This window comes from Oratosquilla oratoria, chromosome 3 (assembly GCF_046742065.1).
Source record: "Oratosquilla oratoria isolate Oo_2021 chromosome 3, ASM4674206v1, whole genome shotgun sequence".
NCBI lineage: Eukaryota > Metazoa > Arthropoda > Malacostraca > Stomatopoda > Squillidae > Oratosquilla > Oratosquilla oratoria.
The window spans coordinates 51645929-51665908 of record NC_134779.1 but is presented as its reverse complement, the minus strand read 5'-3'; the positions used below and the strand labels follow the sequence as shown (position 1 = coordinate 51665908).

The following is a 19980-nucleotide window of genomic DNA, read 5'->3' as shown; positions in this document are numbered from 1 at the left end:
CGCATGACCCCCACTTCGCCTCTTTCATATCAAAGGCATTACTTCCATATCTAAGAACAGGCCAAGTCACCTCATTTCTTATTCTGTGAGGTAGTTGGGGTCAAACAGACCTTCATGTTGACGATCGCTATACCGGATTCAGTTAAGATTTGTCTTAACTAAGATATACTAATGCATCGGTTAGATGGACCACACAGAGATATCAGCTGCACAAGCTGCATATCACACTTCCCCTTAGAGATTGTAAGTAGTTACTGCTTTACGTGCTTCTTGCCTTATCCAATGTGCAATTGTTATCATCGGGTAAATTAGCAATAGAAGTATACGCCCTTGTTGACACAGGTACTCTTATATAGGCCTCGTTCCTTTCCTTAATGATGCAAATATTTAATATTTATTTGGTTTTATGCGCTCAAAATCCCAAGAAAGGAATAAAGCAGAATGGCTCTAAAATGGGGTTCAAATCAAAACTCTTCATAATTCTGAGGGAACAAGCTTGATTTCTGTAACTGAAATTGAAAGAGAGAGAGAGAGAGAGAGAGAAGAGCCTTCCAAGAAGGTCGGACCTCACAAAGATCACAGAATTCCAGTTTGTTACAAATGCAAGAATCCAGAATCCAGACAGAGATGAGGAGGAGTTTGTTACGTCTTCGAGACTCAGCAGGACATTTCCACAAAGTTGAAAAGACGAGAGGGGACCAAACATTCCGACACATTTCAACCTGACCGAGACTCGTAACCTGGGGACAGTGGTGATGAGTTTGTGTCCATGACTGAGAGAGAAAAAAAAAAAAAAAAAAAAAAAAAAAAAAAAAAAAAAAAAAAAAAAAAAAAAAAAAAAAAAAAAAAAATTCTTCACAAGGACCTTAAAAAAATCTAGATTCTTCACAAGGACTCCTCAACGACGACTCGGCAAAAAGTTGTTAGGAGGCAGCAATACAATTGGAAGGAGTTTCACACACACATCAGTAAAGCTCTGATACCCAAACTACAAAGAACAGGGCGAGTGGCATTCCACATCTTACAAGGGAGGATACATCCCCTTCTCATGAATTTGTGTCTACCAAAAATTCTAGGTGTAAACATCGACGTTATACAGATGACAGAGTACTAATGCAGAAGTGGTTACTATTCAACAAGTCTCTGACACACTACTGGGATGAATTTCAAGTGTTGTGCATTTCTATATACACCACGGCCTCCGTATGGCCCATGATATTTACCAGTGAGAAACGCCCAAAACAAAATCACTTTCACTGGCCTAAGGTTCAGAGGGCCATTGCCGCAAAGTCGACAAGGGTCGTGAACTCTGTGGTGTTGTTCAAGATGAACTTCAGTGTCCTATTTGCAATGAACAATTGACAGTCGCCAGTGCCCTTAATTGCACTGACATTTTCTTCAATTCCGTATCAATATGTGATAACAGAACAAAAAAGATTGACTATCCTGCTGAGAACCCATCACTTCAGAAAATAGAATTATTGTGATATGCGAGTATATATTATAGAAAAGGTGGTTGAGACCTTGTCATAAAACCTAAGGGGAATAAGAGAACATTAAGTATATATATATTTCAACAACCACAATGCACTTTAATTCTAAGCCATCAACACCGGGAGACCCAATGGGGCCACATGCAGAAATTGAAATGTGGTATTGCTGAGGACTCGAACTCAGCGATCACATGACAAGTGCCGTAGTAACTAACCAACTACGCCATCAAGAGATATACATACATACATACATACATACATATACATATATATATATATATATATAATATATATATATATATATATATATATATATGCAGAAAAAACCTCACTGGGAAATAAGAAGCTTAGTCCGAATGTTTTCATCTATTTAAGACATTATCAAGGAGTACACAGTTACAGAGACATAGGTTGATATATATAAACATAAAATAGAAGACAACCTAGGAACATGGGAAGTACACACTATCAAGGAATACACAGTTACTTTATGTATATATATCCACCTTTGTCTCTGTAACTGTGTATTCCTTGATAATGTCTTAAATAGACGAAAACGTTCGGACTAAGCTTCTTATTTCCCAGTGTTTTTTTCTGCATATTATTTTCGTGTGCCTTGTGAATTACTGCAATATATATATATATATATATATATATATATATATACATACATATATATATATATATGCATATACATATAAAGTATATACATACACAATACAAACGTAGAAACCAAAGTCTTAGAATGACCAAAAAACATCAGGGAACAAGATTGAGTGTTTATGGCCTGAACAACAAGAGAACAAATTAAGCACCACACTGCTCGTCAAGCGACAAGCTATTCAAATCGAGACTAGAGGCAGAAATGAACAAGATTAAATTCGCAAACTGAGGTAAAAAAATATATTGAAGGATTGTTGGTCAGAATGAATGGTCTGTTGTAGACAAATATTTGACAAAGACACCCAGATGTAACTGGGCAAATTACACCAGAAAAAAATAAATAAAATGGATGTACTACTTCAAGCTGTCAAAAATATATTGGTACAGGAACGTCAAGAAACGCTCGGAGTTACAAAAGGAATATATATCGTTAAAACAAGAAATACGCTACACTTTACATGTAAACCACGTCAGGGAGAGAGATTCGGCTTGATCGCTATCTCTCTTGGGGAATCAGTTTTCGAGAGGAAGTGTCACATTTCATACATATTGATTATATCTTCAAAATATACGGGAACACGAACCTAAACCGACGAGGATAGCGGAGTATGTTGTAGAGAAGTTTTAATGCGACGACAGAACAAATAAAACCCCATCTAATACAACCATAACTAACTTTAAACTTAATCCTACCCTTGCCAAAATCTGGCCCCGTTGTATTCTTCTTCCAGTTTCCAGCCAAAGAAGTCGAGATAATAGGTGTCGCCATCTGGAAGCGAAAAGCGTGGCGGAGGCTCACGCGCGTGGGGGCAATTAGCCTCTCCTCCCAAAGAGAAACATGACCGGGAATAATAGGAACCCATGATAGAGAGAGATAGAGAGAGATAGAGAGAGAGAGAGAGAGAGAGAGAGAGAGAGAGAGAGAGAGAGAGAGAGAGAGAGAGAGAGAGAGAAAAAAAAAGGGGGGGGCGGCACAGGAGAGGCGGCGGGGGGGAATAACAAGGAACGGGAATAGACACAAGGCAGACAAAAAGAGAATCAGGGAGAAACGGGGAGATGGAGGGAGGAGAAACGAAAGAGAGGAGGAAAATGTGACACAAAAAATAGTTCGATTAAAGACTTCCAATGTAAGCTGTTGTCTGGATCGTACAGGCATCCGCCGAAAAACGAGAGAGAGAGAGAGAGAGAGAGAGAGAGAGAGAGAGAGAGAGAGAGAAAGGCAACACACATTGTTTGATAATTCGAGCAGATACATCTGCATGAAAAGTTGAACGAAAAATAAATTAGCGTAACTCAATTAGGAAAATTAAGCAACCTTAAGCAAATCCATTAACCTTGGAAGATATAGAGCTAGCACGGGATATGATGGAACACGAGGGCAAATATATTGATTTCTTTACCCAATTAGCACAAGATAAGTGATTGATATGGCTGGTTGTACATCTGTACGGAATCCTCTTCAGTGTAATTTCAATTGGTAGAAGTCTGGATATGGGTTGAAAGAGAGAGAGAAAGAGAGAAGGGGGAAGAGAGGAGAGGGAAAAGAGGCGGGAGAAGAGAAAGGGGAGAGGGGAGAGGGAGAGAAGAGAGAAGGGGGAAGAGAGGCGGGAGAAGAGAAAGGGGAGGGGGAGAGGGAGAGAAGAGAGAAGGGGGAAGAGAGGCGGGAGAAGAGAAAGGGGAGGGGGAGAGAGGGAGGGAGAGAGAAGAGAGAGAAAGAGAGAGTGAGAGAAGGAAGGAGAATGACAAGCAGCAATAGCGAAAAGTGACAAAGGCGAGAATGGACGTAAGGGCGGAAAGGTGTGTGTGTGTGTGTGTGTGTGTGTGTGTGTGTGTGTGTGTGTGTGTGTGTGTGCGTGTGTGTGTAATGCGAGGACGGGGGTTAGTGGAGAAAGAGAACGTCGAGTCCGTGGAGATCCTGCCAAACAAGACACAAGTGTCAAGTTTGATGGAGGATAAGAATGAAGACATAAAGGAGAAGTGGGATCAGGCTGCTGCTCAGGAGGAGGAGGAGGAAAATGAATAGGAAGACTGGGGGGGGGAGGTCAAGCTGAAGAGGAGGAAAGGGAGGAGGTTGAAGAGGAGAATCGGGATAAGGAGTTAAGAAGAGAGAAAGGAGGAGGAGGAGGCGGGGAGGAGGAGGGGGAAGGAGGAGGAGGAGGAGAAAGATGGGGAAGGGAGGAGGAGGAGGAGAAAGAGGGGGAGGGGATGAGGAGGAGGAGAAAGATGGGGAAGGGAGGAGGAGGAGGAGAAAGAGGGGGAGGGGATGAGGTGGGAAGGAGGAGGAAGGGAATGAGGAGTAGGGAGAAGGAGGAGGGGGAGGGAGAAGGAAGAGGGGGAGGGGGAGGGGGAGGAGGAGGGGAGGAGGAGGGGGAGGGGGAGGAGGAGGGGGGAGGAGGAGGGGGAGGGGGGAGGAGTGGAAGGCACAATGAATGCCAGATTGGACGACACAAAAGACACAAACAAATAAGTCGACGCGGCGGCGAATGTGCGGTAAAAGACAAAAACAATCAAAATGCACGGAGGGATGTGCGGCAATTGTGTATCTGTTTATTTGTAACAATTGTGTGTCGGTGCTTATGCTTGGTGCTCGTGCTTGCGTAAACAAACGTCAGCCTGCATTGGCTCCCGGGAACAAACTCCCACAATCGTCACCCTCCCACGGGAACAAACTCCCGCAATCGTCACCCTCCTGGATCCCGGCAACAACTAATGCCGAATGCTGAAAGTTGCAGAGACGACAAAACACTCAGGGTGTTTGTTACGTTGCGTAATTCAAATAATCTAATTAAGTCCAGAGTTAATAATGTATGAATCACCCTCGACGTGTTTAGCACTGCGTTCTGCTCGGCTCATGCATACCCTCTTCCATGGTTTACCCTGGAATTACAAATATTCGCTGTGTATATTCAAAGCGTTCCAGAGTTCATAAGTTTGTATCACATGGCGGGTGGGCGGGTGGGTGGGGGGAGGGTTCAACTGTTGCGACCGAGAGCATTTCATTATCTCCACCGTCCTTATCGTCAGAGGTATGACGCCAAGCGATGGTGATGTTTTGGTCGCCCTTGAGCCCGTCTCTACGTGGTGGTTTGTGTACTGGTTCATTATATCAAGTGGTCCTCGTCGCGACTAAATGGTGGGAGTGGTCCTTATATACGAATGGACGGTAGAAAGGGCCCTCCTACACGAATGGGTGGTAGATGTAGTGGCCTCTCTACTCTACACGAGTGGACGGCAGACAGAGGTTCTTGTCAATGAGTAGACGGTAGAACCAGTGGTCCTTGCAACGAGTGGTCTTTACATGAAGTGGAGGATGCTGACTTGAGTGGACTCGGGTCTCAAGTGGTCGTTGTGCGTGAGGGGGCGCTTGTGTGGAAGGGTGGAGAGACATGAGTGTGGATAAGTGAAGGGGAGGCAGCCTGGGGAGAGGTAAGATGGCAGGAGGAGGCGGAGGAAGAGGAGGAGGAGGAGGAGGAGGAGGAGGAGGAAGAGGAGGAGGAAGAGGAAGAGGAGGAAGAGGAGGAAGAAGAGGAGGAAGAAGAAGAGGAGGAAGAAGAGGAGGAAGAGGAGGAGGAAGAGGAGGAGGAAGAGGAGGAGGAAGAGGAGGAGGAAGAGGAGGAGGAAGAGGAGGAGGTGATGCTAAAGGGAGGAACAATGACAAATATAAGCAAGGAATAGGAGTGAGTCAAGAAGCCCCTGGAAAGCTACTAGGGTGGGCGGGCGGGCGGGCGGGCCAGCAAATGTTGTCGTGCATGGTCATGACCGTCATTAAAGCCCAAAGCAACAACTATGTCTGTCTAAATACGGAAGTCATATCAACTGGAAATTATATGAATATTAAAAGGCATGTGGAAATGAGTGTGTGTGTGTGTGTGTATGTGTGTGTACGCGTGATTCACCTTGGCCTTGACTCGCATTAATCTTAGTTCGATAGCTATCACCATCCCGAATGAAAGCTCAATTTCGTGTGGTCCGATTTACAGGTAATGCTGTGAATTCACACATATAACGCGCCTATCCCCCTTGCTCAAGAAGGCGCTTGTGGTATTGTGAGGCACGATCCCGGGACTGCATTGTAGTTGCCCTCGACGCTGACTACTACACCAACGAATAAGTGTGTGTGTGAGTATTTACCTCGGTCTTTGGACCACGTGCTGGACTCGTAATCGACAGCTGTTTCCTTCCCGCAAGAGAGCTCAGAGCTCGTATGACCGATCTATGGGTAACGTTTTGACCTTACACGCACACACACGCCCAACTCCCCGCCCACGAGAGTTGGAATAACGACTCGAAGAGCAGCGATACTGAAATAATTTCAGCCCTGGGCAGGATTCGAACCAGGTACCGCCAGCACCGCCGTACTGACAGTCTGGGACTCTACCAACCGCGCCACCGAGTGTGTGTGTGTGTGTGTGTGTTTAAAGAGTATACACACAGAAGCCGCAATCCCTGAGATGGGATGACCGATATAAAGCACACAGTCAGACCAAAATATTCCTTCAGACTACCCCCTCGTATCTCAGCAGCACCCTGGGGATGATGGGTAGCCTAGCCTCCCCCACCCCGTCTCCCTCTCACCCCACCACCACAATGCCTGTGTAAGAGCACAAAGCAGCGAGGCAAGGTTCCTTGATAGCAGAGCCCGACAATTAGCTACCGCTGCTTCATTATACGAGGAACTCCCTCCGTAACCGTTCGTCCAACGCCTATATCATGCTGGGACATTTAGTGATAAAGAGACGCCCTTGCTGTGCATCGTGCTGTGCCGTTATTTATTTATTTATCTTTTTTTTTTTGTAAGGTGCGACCGAACTGGCGTTGTTATCTCTCCCTTTCCTTGATGACCAACACTTGTATAACAAGGAATTGTTCTTCTTGGGGGGGAGGGGTATGAGTGATTGGACTCTTGCAGACGGACGAAGAACATCCCTGCTAATGCAACGATATGCTCCTTGCAATCCAGATATTCCGACGAGAGAAATTTGAATTATGAATTGCAAGGATAAACAGCACCCCATAAAGACAACTGAAACTGAAGACTGGAGTTCTCTCAGCACGAGCTACCAGGGTCTGAGGTTAAAGGGTAAAACCCTCATTCAGGGATTACTTAGGTGCCAAGATAAGAGGGAGGGAAGAGGGTGGAGGGGAGTGGAGTGTGATAGGGATGGAATGGGTGGGAGTGGTATATGTATGTACTTTAAACACAGCCCTTCATTAAGGACATAAGAATGGAGGGCACTACAAGAGACCATAGGGCCTACACTAGGCAGTTCCATGCCCATGACCACCTATCATACCATCCATTAAGTCATCTAACCTTCCCTTAAAACAATTATTTCAGCACTCACTAACTAGATGGTTACTAAGTCTAATCCATTCGATAACCACTCTATTGGTAAATCACTTCTTGCTCATTTCTTTCTGAAATCTAAATGTCTCCAGTTCAAACCCATTTCCACAAGTCCTACCCTGTCGTCTTAATATGATGACCTTGCCTGTATTACCCTTGTTAAAGCCTTTTCATAAAACCTACTCTCTCGTAAAGAATAAACATATCATGAACAAACATCTTATTAAGCTTTCCCCAGCATTGCCAACAAAACATTCCCTTGAAATGGAATCGTAAAAAAAAAAAAAAAAAAAAAAAAAAAAAAAAAAAAAAATAATAATAATAATAATAATAATAATAAAATAAATAAATAAAATAAACAGAATAAATCAAACAAACTTTTTAAAGTATCAACATCTCACGAATATCAACCTTTAATCAAACTTTCAACGGCATATTGTCAATACATTTATTTCAAGGATCATAAAAATAATATATAGATAAAACAAGAAAAAAAAAACCAACTTCTAAAGTACCAACAGCTCGTGACCTTCTTATCAAGTTTTCACCGGTAACCTGTCAACCAAAAATTACCTGGAAGTGTCATTTTATACACACACACACACACACACACACACACACACACACATATATATATATATTTACACACGCACATACATTTCAATGTTGCCATGATACTTTATTGTTACTCCTGTTCAAGTGCTCTTCGATAAATTTTCTGTGTAAGCGCGAAAGCCATATAACTTTACAACTGTGTCTCCGCCCCAAACGCGCGCCTCCCGACATGTTGTTATCATCTAAGGAGCAGATGCGGGGAGCATTCCTTAGGGACGCGCCACTCATTCATCTATTCGCAATCAACTCACGTAGCCTCTATGCTCTTCCATCTCTCTTCCCTGCTCTACTGATCCACCACGTATATCCACGGCTCTTTTCACTATGACCCCCTTATTTCGTCTTTTTTTTTTCTCAAGAGTCCTCCTGCTTCCATTCCGTTCACTAGTTACTCCTTGCTCATTCTTTCCATGTGCCCAAACCACTTCCAACACCCTCTGGTCTACCTTATCAGTTTTCTCCCAATATAAGTTCTCTGCCTCCCCTCCACATTTCTCACTATCTTGTAATCATACATCTCTAAAATACCCACTATCTATTACATTCGTAACCCTTTTAGACTTACAAGTCTTTGAGTCTCGATACTTAAAACGCCCCTTTTACTCAAGCACTCCAACATTCAGACATTCAACTTGCTACGATAAGCATTTCTTGCCCAACTCATATTTCATCCTTATTCACTCTTAAGTTTCTTCTCTGACCTTGTCAAAATAATCATCAACTGTTGCAGATTTCCCTCAGAATCAGCTGCAATTGCGGTATCATTTAGCAATAGCATCTGACTAATGCCTATAGCAATGGTTCCCAAGCGGTGTGCCGCGGCACCGAGGAGTGCCACGAGATCAACGGAGGGCAAAATTTATTTTCGTATTACCGACTCTCTCTGTCATCCATTTTTGTTCATTAATGCAGCATCATTGTAAAGATGAGTATTTTCATATCATCCAGGGACAAAGTTTTGTTACACTGATGTTGAATCAACAAAATACTGACAAACTACGATTTAGATTTTCTAATAAGGGTGCCGGGGATTTCTGAAAGGCTTGGCAAGGATGCCTAAAGCCAGAAAAGGTAGGATATATATATATATATATATATATATATATATATATATATATATATATATATATATATATATATATACATATCCTATATAATTTTACAAACGAAAATGCTGCGATTTGAAAACTATATTAAGATATACGGTAAGCGTGATATATATATATATATATATATATATATATATATATATATATACTGTATATATATATATGTATATATATATACACACAAAGTATAGCATAATTAGTTAAACATTCAGGAAAAGTGCTGATAAAATGTTTCCGGAGATTTTCAGTGAAATTCACGGCGCTTTTCTATACTAAAGTAGAAAACATTGAAGTCATAAAACATTACCACAGTAACTTACTATGCTACGGAAATAAATGGCGTGCATAATCACGCAGATAAAAATATCATTCTTTCTCTGTTGGGAAGTATGGAAAAAAGTATGTAGAAAACGCATTTTTACAAAGTATACACATATCTCGTCATAAAATAAAAATACCCTTTCTCTTTCTCTCTCTCTCTCTCTCTAGTCTATTGCTCTCTCAAACTTGATTCACCTTTCCCTTTCAAAATAGGCTCACTCGACACTAACACATCTTTTTTCTCACAAACATGTTGCCAATCTTCTTTTTTTTTTACTCCAATTCCCCCCCCCCTCCCAAATACTTCCATTTCCACCCAAATGATGACCAGGATTTTGCTTGTAGATTAGTCACCAAAGTGACTATTCCAGAGGACCGTCACTAAAGCCCCTAAAGTACGGACTGAATATAACCCATGCACTCAATACCTTAACAAGTGTGTGTGTAACGTACCAAAAAGTGAATTCGCGTATTCAAAAATTCGCGAGGCTTCACGTGTGACACATCGCGAGCGACCAAGTCCATGGTGACTTCATCCCACATGCGTCCTCCAACAGCGTCCTCCATCTAGCTCATTTTTGTAAGAATGAGAACGAATGGCCCCCGAAAGCCAATTGAGAGAACATAAGAGAGAAAAAGAAGGAGTAAACGCCTGTTGGGTATGACAGGCAATTCTTATGTGCCCGTCATCCATTTGTGCAACACTGCTGTGCTCACGGTGAGGCAAGAAGGGGACGTTGGTGGCGGGTGAGGCAGTCTGAAGACTATAAATAACCTCTGAGAGCCTCAGGAGGGTTAAACGAGTGTTATATTAGTATATGCAGTGATACGTAACACGGGTTACGGGATGAAAGTGATGCTGCGCTGAGAAGTGATAAGTGGGAGGGGTGATGTGGCCGAGAAATTTAAGGATGGAGCGAAAACCGCTGCACAATTCTTTAGTTTAGTTGTACCGAGTTTGCGGTCCGACTTGCCCTGCTGCCCCACATGACGGACTGTGTGCTCATCGGGGCAATTCGAGGGGGAGTGGAGGAAAGGATGAGAGGGTAAGACAGGGGGGGAGGGGAGAAAGGATGAGAGGATAGGATAAGGGGGAAAGGAAAAGGATAAGTGGATAGGATAAGGGAGAGTGGAGGAAAGGATGAGAGGGATAGGGGGGAGTGGAGGAAAGGATGAGAGGGATAGGGGGAGTGGAGAAAATGATGAGAGGATAGAACAAAGGGGGGAAAGGATGAGAGGATAGGATAGGGGTGAAGGGAATAGGATGCTGCAGTAAATCTAACGTAACCGTGGCTGATGTCGACACACACCTAAGATTTTGCGCATGCGCAAGCATGCACACGCACTCTCTCGATATCTGCTTCGACTTCGTCCTCGAAACTCGAGATCACTGCATTCTAGACCTCGAACACAGACACCCTCGTTCGTCTCGTCGTCCTCCTGCAGTGACACCCCTCCTCCAGCTCCTCGACGGCGCCACTTCACCACGACGACGCTTCACTGTACTCCTCAAGGGACGGACTCGACAAAAAAGGTAACCAACAAGGCCGAGCGGCATGTCGAGAGCTTCGCCGCCAACGGTATAGGAGAGGCAGGGAAGGAGGAGGAGGAGGAGGAGGAGGAGGATGGTGGTGGAAGAGGAGGGTGGTGGATGAGGAGGAGGAGGAGGAGGATGAGGAGGATGGTGGTGGAGGAGGGTGGTGGATGAGGAGGAGGGTGGTGGAGGATGAGGATGAGGAGGAGAAAGCGGAGGAGGAGGAGGAGGAAGAGGAGGATGAGGAGGAGGAAGAGGAGGAGGAGGAGGGTGGAGCGGGCCAAGGCGACAAGGGGAAAGGGAGTTGGAAGACACTGTGAGAGGTCGCTGGGATCACAGACCACCGGGAGAGTAAAGGCATCAGGGAGTCAACGTCCGGGGAGGAGTAACACGATCTACGTTTGATTTGAAGATGAATTCGACCGTCAAGGGCGAGTACCGAGGTACATACAAGCGAAAGAACCCCGGCCCGAAAGAGTTTGACCAATATGCGAGGCCAAAACGACGACATAAAACTCTGTTACTATTCTAATCGCTCGAGTAAGGGATGACAAAACAACTTGGTGGAGTGGTAGCGAGGAGGAGGAGGAGGAAAACGCGGTGACTGGGCAGACAAAACAAAAGCAAAGCGGATTACAAAGGGCGCGACCAAGATAGAAAAAGAAAAAAAAAAAAAAGGGGGGGGGGGTCAAATCGACCCATGAACCCCGAGGGTTGAAAGAAGCGACTACTTTCCACGCAGAAGGAAAAGAACGAAAGAGCAGGGACGCGGGCGGGCACAGGTGAGAGGCTGCAAGAGGGCTGAAGGGGGGAGGGGGGCGGACACCAAGTAGCAAGGGACGAAAGGCCAAGTCAAGGACAGAATGTTAAAACGGCTATTGTGCGAAGGGCCCAGTCCACTTTGGGGTGGGGTTCTCATCTTCCTACCCACGGTTTTGTCCTTCCCTTTCGTCTTAATGAGCACAGCACGGATTTGTTTTGCCTGTTTTCGTGTTCATCCATCACTCACTCACTGTTAGCTCCTTCCCTCAACTGTTTCCCAGGTTTACTAGTGTCTCTTCTTATCGTAATTGACTGTTGGGTCAAATCCATCTCTCTCCGAATTCTACCTTGTATATTTCATAAGAGTTCTTAGTCCTTTCGACATTACTACTTCCTCCAAAGAGCTTCCCGTTTTCTCCTTAACCACTCAACACCCAATCGTCACTTCTTAAGGTGAAGATGTGTGGTGTTTGAACAAAAACATCAAAAGCGACGCCTTGAGCTCACTTCTTCGCTTGAACAAAATCGTCTGACATTAGCCAGAATAAAATAACTCATGGCGACACTGATTCTTGACACATTCATTATGGCTGTCTTACATTTTGACCAACCAAATCCCTTCCAAGCTGAATAAAAGCGTAAATGTTATATATATATATATATATATATATATATATATATATATATATATATATATATTAGTCCAGGTCGTTCTTTTTGAACGGTCTGGCTGGCTCACAGTTCTCGTCTTTGCTTCATAATAAGCAATCGCTAAGGCAAAGGTTCGAGTCCTTGCGGTGGAGCTAATTTCCATTTGTCACAATGACACACAACATATATATATATATATATATATATACATACAAACACACTGATGCTGGTCATTTTCTTCATGTTAACTCTGTGGCGGATTTATAATGTTCTTTAACTTTTTACAAAGAATTACAAAGGCGGAGCATGTCGACAGGAGACCTTTTGGTCCATATCTAGGTCTCTCAATAGGATGGTGAGGTGTCAGCCAAAACAAACTCTAAGGTGGGAATGGCTCAGCTTCGACCCCAAGAGCTAATGAGATCTGCCACTTTGCTGTCCGAGCACATAGGGCAAAGGTGCATGTTTTGACTAAACCTCATCTTTCATGCGTCGACACTTGTACGAAAAAGTCATTTTGTTCATCTCCTCTCGTCGATACTTGTACGAAAAAGTCATTTTGTTCATCTCCTCTATGTCATTTCCTTAACCACAGGGGTATTTTGATGACTGATTTTGTGCAACCTGAGCCTTAAAGAATGGCTTTCTGTATCTTCATCAACTAAACTATGTGCCTCTCCTCTCCTATCCTGAAGTATGTGGACCTTTCATCCAACTCTTGCAGCGTGACGAAACTTATAAAACGAAGTTCTTGTTCACACCAGGCGACATTAATTAGCGAAGAGGCACAGAGAGAGAGAGAGAGAGAGAGAGGGAGAGAGAGAGAGAGGGAGAGGGAGGGAGAGAGAGAACGTGACCCAAATTCTGCGACTACCGTTGGTGTTTGCCTGCGTAGAGCGAGGCCGATAGACTGCCTGGTCATCGCATTTACCCGTCTCACCCTTTATAACTATAACGTCATCTGCAAGACTGGAGAGAGGCCAATTATTTAACGGTAAAGAATTATTCCCGGTGTGGACTTCAACGGAAAGTGAAACCCAAGACAAGAAGCTTTAGCTTTCGCTCAAAAAAGTACTTCCTTGAAAGAATTCAATTAACAAGGGATATGGAGTTTTTATACAACTTGATTGGGTGAGTCTATCCTAATAAGCTCTGCCCCAGTGTGCTATTTGATGGTCACCTCCCTCTCGTTTGTTGAACGATAAAAGGCACCGCATGACCGAGGATTTGCAGCATAAATTTATATCCGTAAAGAGAAAGAAGGATATACTCTGGGAGTTGAATAATATATTCTAGTGTATTTTTTTTCAATCTTAGTTGATGATTTAACGGTACTCCATAATAGTAATGACTCATTTTCCATCCAAATCTAATTAGCAAAATGAGTCTAAGTACCGAGTATCTTTAAAAGTTCAAAAGAAAATAACAACTCGTTCGACACAATCTTGACTAAAACTGACAAGTCAAATGTATGTATAAGCAATTTTGTAAGAGTTAAATGTTGAATAACTCGACTTTACTTTAATTGGGCAATTTGTACACATAGTATCACTAATTACTGACGTTTAGTAAATATAACAAGTAAGTTTTCTCTATGTTTTATTCTAATTGGATATAATTCCAGAGCTATATTACGATATCCTTCACAACTATGTACGACCAAATATTCTTTGGAATTTTCCTTATTACAGTAGAAAAAAAAAAATCTGATTAAAAGAAGTCAAAAAAATTTAATCTGATTAAAAGAATGTTCAATTTACAGTGTGTCTAGATCGAGATATAGTTTTTTTTTCATTTACAAAGGATTACAAGGGCGGAGCATGCCGACAGGAGACCTTTTGGTCCATATTTAGGTCGGATGTAAAATAAATAAATAAATAAATACATAAATAAAATCTATGATGTAAATAATAAATAAAACACATAAATAAATGCATAGGTATAGTTAAATAATAAACAAACATTTCCTGCCTATCTGCACAGCATCTAGGGCGCGTCCGTGATCCACCGGTGGGGAGACCCAGTGTGTCATGACATGACGCGCATAGCGTTCTATCACTCCTAAGGGAACTCTTGTCTATCTTTTCCAGAAGATGTGGGAAAAAGGAAGGAGAAACTTCGTACGAGGTTGAGAGACGGGCTCTATTAACTGAAGGTGTTCTCTCAATCCTGAGGGAGTTCTTGTCTATCTCTTCCAGATGATGTGGACAAAGTAGGATAGACTTTGGATGAGGCTGAGAGACGGGGTCTATTTACTGGACCTAAAAACATTGGCCATATAAAAATGCATCAATACTTTCACCTCAATGGACTAATTCCAATAATGTTTAAGTTTAGATGATTTGAAAATCGTGAATTAATTGGACGAAATGCCCAAGTTGGCAGACATAGAAACAACAAAGACAAAAGGCCATGGCAAATAGTGAGAATTATTTTAATAACCGAAGAACGGTCAAAAATAGATTTAAGGGAGTCAAACTAATCGCGTTAATCATAATACCTACGAACGACAATGCTAAAAGATGCCCCGTAACAGTGAAGAGGGTTATTGATAGAATCTTTGGTCATTCACCCCAGCATTTTCTATTCATTCCTTCTTACGCTAACGTCAAAAAAGTGGCTTGACTTGGATTGACTGGTCTTTACAGTAGATACAGTTACAATTATAACTGCCGTTACATACACCATCGTCCTGGTTTGATCTGACTTCCAAATACCGATGCTCTAGGAGGCTATAGCGCTCTAATGGTGACGATAAAGTGAGTAGGTAGATGGAAATGATACAGAAGGGGACACGCTGGTTCGAATGACATGTCACGTGGTTTCAAAGGTGGAGAGATAATTAGATACTCGGGAAACCATTACAGATCACTGAGAATGATAGGACGGTCAGGGAACGAAGTGCAACAAGAGGGAAAAAGGGGCCATCTCTCTCTCTCTCTTTTCGTCTGGGTGAAAAAGGGAGGCACCCGTCTCGCTGAAGAGACAGCACGGCTGCCTTTTCGAAATTCGGGAGAGGGAGAGAGAGAGAGAGAGAGAGAGAGAGAGAGAGAGAGAGAGAGAGAGAGAGAGAGAGAGAGAGAGAGAGAGAGAGAGAGAGAGAGAGAGAGAAAACACGGCAGGGCTCCTGGCCCCCAACGGCTTGTGTTAAACACCAGAAAGTAGGAAGATGTCAGATGCACTCACAGGAAACTGAACACACGCACGCACACACACACACACACACACACAAACTACCACTCGTGAGGCAGTGGTAGAGTTCCTGGCTGCCACTACGGCGGTCCGGGTTCGAATCGTTACTTCAACTCTCGTGGGCGGGGAGTTGTGTGTGCGTGTGTGTGTAAGGTTAGCATTACCCATAGATATGTCATATATGAGGTCTAAACTCTTTTCCGGGAGGGTAGTAGCTGTCGATCACGAGTCCAACACGTGATCCAGGACCATGGTGAATCACACACATACACACACACACACACACACACGCACGCACACACACACACACACCGCAGGACACAAGGAAGCAGAAAAAAATGTATGAGTGAGAGCAAAGTTGTGGAAAGATTCTGGGCGGGTCAAAAAATGAAATAAAGAGTCGGTTCTGAAAAAAAGGGAGGCGAATACAAGCAGACAAGGATCCGTATGGAAAAGGTCACTCGTTTGAAAACCCCGGACCAGCGGAATGAGGACAGGAAGACGAACGAACGGCCGGGCATGGACTGAAAGGCCACAAAAGGGACAACAAGTATTGAAAATAAGTTCAGACGGGAGCTGCAGCTGCAAAGGTAAACTCAATTTGTTTTCGTGTTCTTGTGAGCCACAGTGCCAAGTGAAACGAGGAAGGAAGGTTTCATGGAGGTTTCACCACAATCTTTGGATCACGTGTTGGACTCATGATCGACAGCTAATTCCAACTTGTGGGCGGGGAGTTGTGTGTGTGTGTGTGTGTGTGTGTGTGTGTGTGTGTGTGTGTGTGTGTGTGTGTGTGTAAGGTCACAGCATTACCCATAGATCGGTCATATTCGAGCTCTGAGCTCTCTTCCGGGAGAGAAATAGCTGTCGATCACGAGTCCAACACGTGATCCAGAGACCATGGTGAATCACAAATAAACAAACACACATGTCCACATACCTGCGCATGCGCACATACGCAGATAGACGCGCTCTCTCTACAGCATCAGTAAGTGGTCCTGGCAGAACAAGCTCTTCATTTTAATTGGTCATTCAAGTCGACGTTTTGGGCTGCGATGAGGACACTCGAGCTGAGGACGTCACGTACATGCCCGTCCCTCCCTCCTCCTCCTCCTCTTCCTCTCCCCTCCTCCTCCAGCCTCCCCCTAACTCCACTGCATTAATTTCATCCAACTGCACACTTTTCCACAACCCAAGTACTTCCCTGCAGTGAATTTCCTCCCTCCCCCACCTCCGCCTCTTTCCGAGCTTAATTCCCCAATTTGAAAAAATTAGTCCCCCTGTCCGATGTAATCCCCTCCCTACCTACCCTCGCCCCCTTGTCCCTTCTCCCTAGTCCACTCACCCTTCCCCCTACCAATCCCTGGACAAGGGAGTTTGGACCTTTCCCTACCGTCACAAAACGCAATGACAGAGATCAACAAGGTAATAGGATCGAGACAGTTTTTAATCTTTTCACTGAGGAAGGAGTTTCTCTTTGCTGAATTATATCGCCTGGTGACAACTCGGATAAACAACAAAGGATTACAAAGGCGGAGCATGCCGACAGGAGACCTTTTGGTCCATAACTACGGTCATAAAACGTAATGAAATGATTAATCGAAACTGGATCGAGATGGTTTTTAAGCCGCTCACAGCAAAGGGGCTTTCTCTCAGCTAAATACGCGAATAATTAAAGAAACAAATCACCTGAGGTAGTTGTGAAAGTGTTAAGAACTATTTTTGTTTCCAAAGCCTGATATCACTCCAATAAACTACATTCGTTCCTCCTACGACTCTGCCAATCAAGACGAAAGCCGCGGTCCCACAGTTTCCTGATTCTACCAATCGTCACTAGTCGTAGTTGCTACAACGTAAGACACTTTTGTGGGCGATCATGTCAATTACCAAAAATATGAAAAAAGTAAAGGCGAAACCCATCGAAACGGATTCCGGACTGATTGATCTTTTACTGCGCTGCGCTGTTACACAATTGTGAAAAAAAAGTTTGGGTAAAATACTAGAGGCTTACGGAGAAAGATATAGGTCCTTGTTATAAAGTATGGTTTTGTGATAGTCCCTATTACTAAACACTGAGGATATGGAGATTGCAAAGGCAAAATTAAGAAAATATGGAACGATTCCTGATAATCACCAAGGTGACAGGATTTTTCTTATTTTTTATTTTTTCATTATTATTATTTTTTAACAGTACACAAAATTGTCGGATGTAAGCTCAAAGTAAAACAAATGCCCACTTAGTTCGGAAAGAGACACCCGAGGTACTTTTCACCCCTTCGGCAGCTGAGCAACATCGTGAAGCGTGAGGGTGAATACATCAAGTGCCACCATAGCTATATGAGAGGGCCTACGGTGGTATTGTAAAAAAAAAAAAAAAAAAAAAAAAAAAAAAATATATATATATATATATATATCTTTATATAAACACTTGGAAAGTAAAGAATTTTTCTTATTCTTAAAAAATTCTTTCCTTATATGAATCTTATATAAATCTTTGGAAGGGAAAGATTCTTTTAAGATTACCACCGCTAGTTCTTTCCTACGCTAAAGTGCCTAGTGTAAGCAAGGACAAAACAACAGCTACTCGTACTTGGTAGGGAAAGAATTAGTTAACCCCTTCATTACACCTCACATTGTTGAATAAAATCGTTTGGTCCTAACTACAATAAAACAAGTACCACTTGGTATAAACAACGTTCACCCCCACTTACGACTTCCTATCTTTTACTCCACTTGAATCCTTCATCCGTTTCAATCTCCTTCAAGTGGACTTATACTCCCTTTTCGTTCCCATCTCCTCCTCCCCCCCCTCCTCTCATCCTTGGCACTTCACCTTTCAAACTCTTCTCCCCAACCTGTCTTGCCCGAGTCCCTCATTCCCCTACTCTCTCCTCCTTATCGCTTCCACTTCCTCGCCACTACTGCCCCTTCCCCCGCCACTCGACCAGCGCCAAGTATACTTTACCCAGGCTTCTTCTCCCTCCTCATCATTTCTTCCGTCATCGTCACCTTTCCTACCTCTCTTCGTTTTTACTCATAGCATTTCTCTCATATTCGTTCTTATTTTCTATGTACTCAATCAGCCCTAAATTTCTGTCATATTATCTGGCATTACAACTTGTTTCCATGAATCAATAGTGCTTCATCAAGCACTGTATTTTATACGTCCTGCAAACATTTTGTCTTTTTTTTTTTAACTTCTTCTCATGACCTCAGGTTTCCCTTTGTTCCTGCTCTAAAAGAGACCTTCTTTATCAACATTCTTAACACCTTTCCTGGCTCGAAACCTCTAAATACTTCTATTAGATCGCTTCTTTTTCTCTATCGTTGGCAGTCCTAGAATTTTCAGTCTCTTCGTTTCATTTATAACCAAGATCTAGAAGCATTTTAGTCGCTACTCTCTGAATTTCCTCTACTTGTTTAGATCTTTCTTTTTGTGTAGCGACCACACCTTCGTAGCACATCCTAGTCTAGAGCGACTCAGGCTTACGATAATTAATCATCATGTCTTTAGTTACAACAGCGGGAAAGAAAATTGGCGAGTTCACCTGAAAAGCAGAATATTCACAAGGAAATCAAAGTGTAATCGAAATTCCTTGCGCAGGCTGCGAGAAATCATACAACGGTGAGATGGAACTCTTATCTCGAAGTAGGTAAAGCGTTTGTATTCCACCTGCTGGACCAAGACAGCCTTGACTCGTCCCTCAGCAAGAAATCTCACCAGAGGCTTAGAGCTTTGGGGTTTACTCCTATGAAGGTCGGCGCAGCTCCGGAACGAGGCAAGGTGGCCGTGCGCGTCGGGAGAATGGTGCTTCGTTCCCTAGGGAGCAAGGTCGGTCTCGACGGCGAGCTGAAGAGGAAAAAGGAGGGCGTCGACTTTGTTGACGCCTACCATTACCCCGGGTCTGGTGTGTTCAGACTGATTCTTGGCTCCAGGGCTGACCTGGATGAACGAGTCAGTGCCAGTTGAAGGGTATGTTTCGTCTACGTACCACCTTCCGAAGTGATGATGACCCAAAAGCTGAAGCTGATGCAGTGCCTCAACTGCTACAGCTTGTAACATGGGTCATAATCCTGGCCTACTTCTAAACTACAAATATGCTCCAAATATGGGCTTGTAGGTACAATGTCTATACGGCCAGTTAGAATAAATGCCTCCGTTGGGGGTGTTGGGACAAACACTACGCTGTATCTTTTGCCCTGAGAGACTGCGCTGGCGGCGTCGAACCTGGGGGCAAGTCACCTCCCGCTAAGAGTGCCCAGGAGTCTGCGAAACCCCCGGTGGGAGGAAAGACC

The 19980-nt window shown here is 43.5% G+C and overlaps 1 protein-coding gene across 9 annotated transcripts in view; it reads right to left on the bottom strand.

The window, feature by feature from the left end:
• Nucleotides 1-19980, bottom strand: part of LOC143022391 (TLE family member 5-like) — a 178636-nt gene that overhangs the window by 17876 nt on the left and 140780 nt on the right. The window lies entirely within an intron of this gene.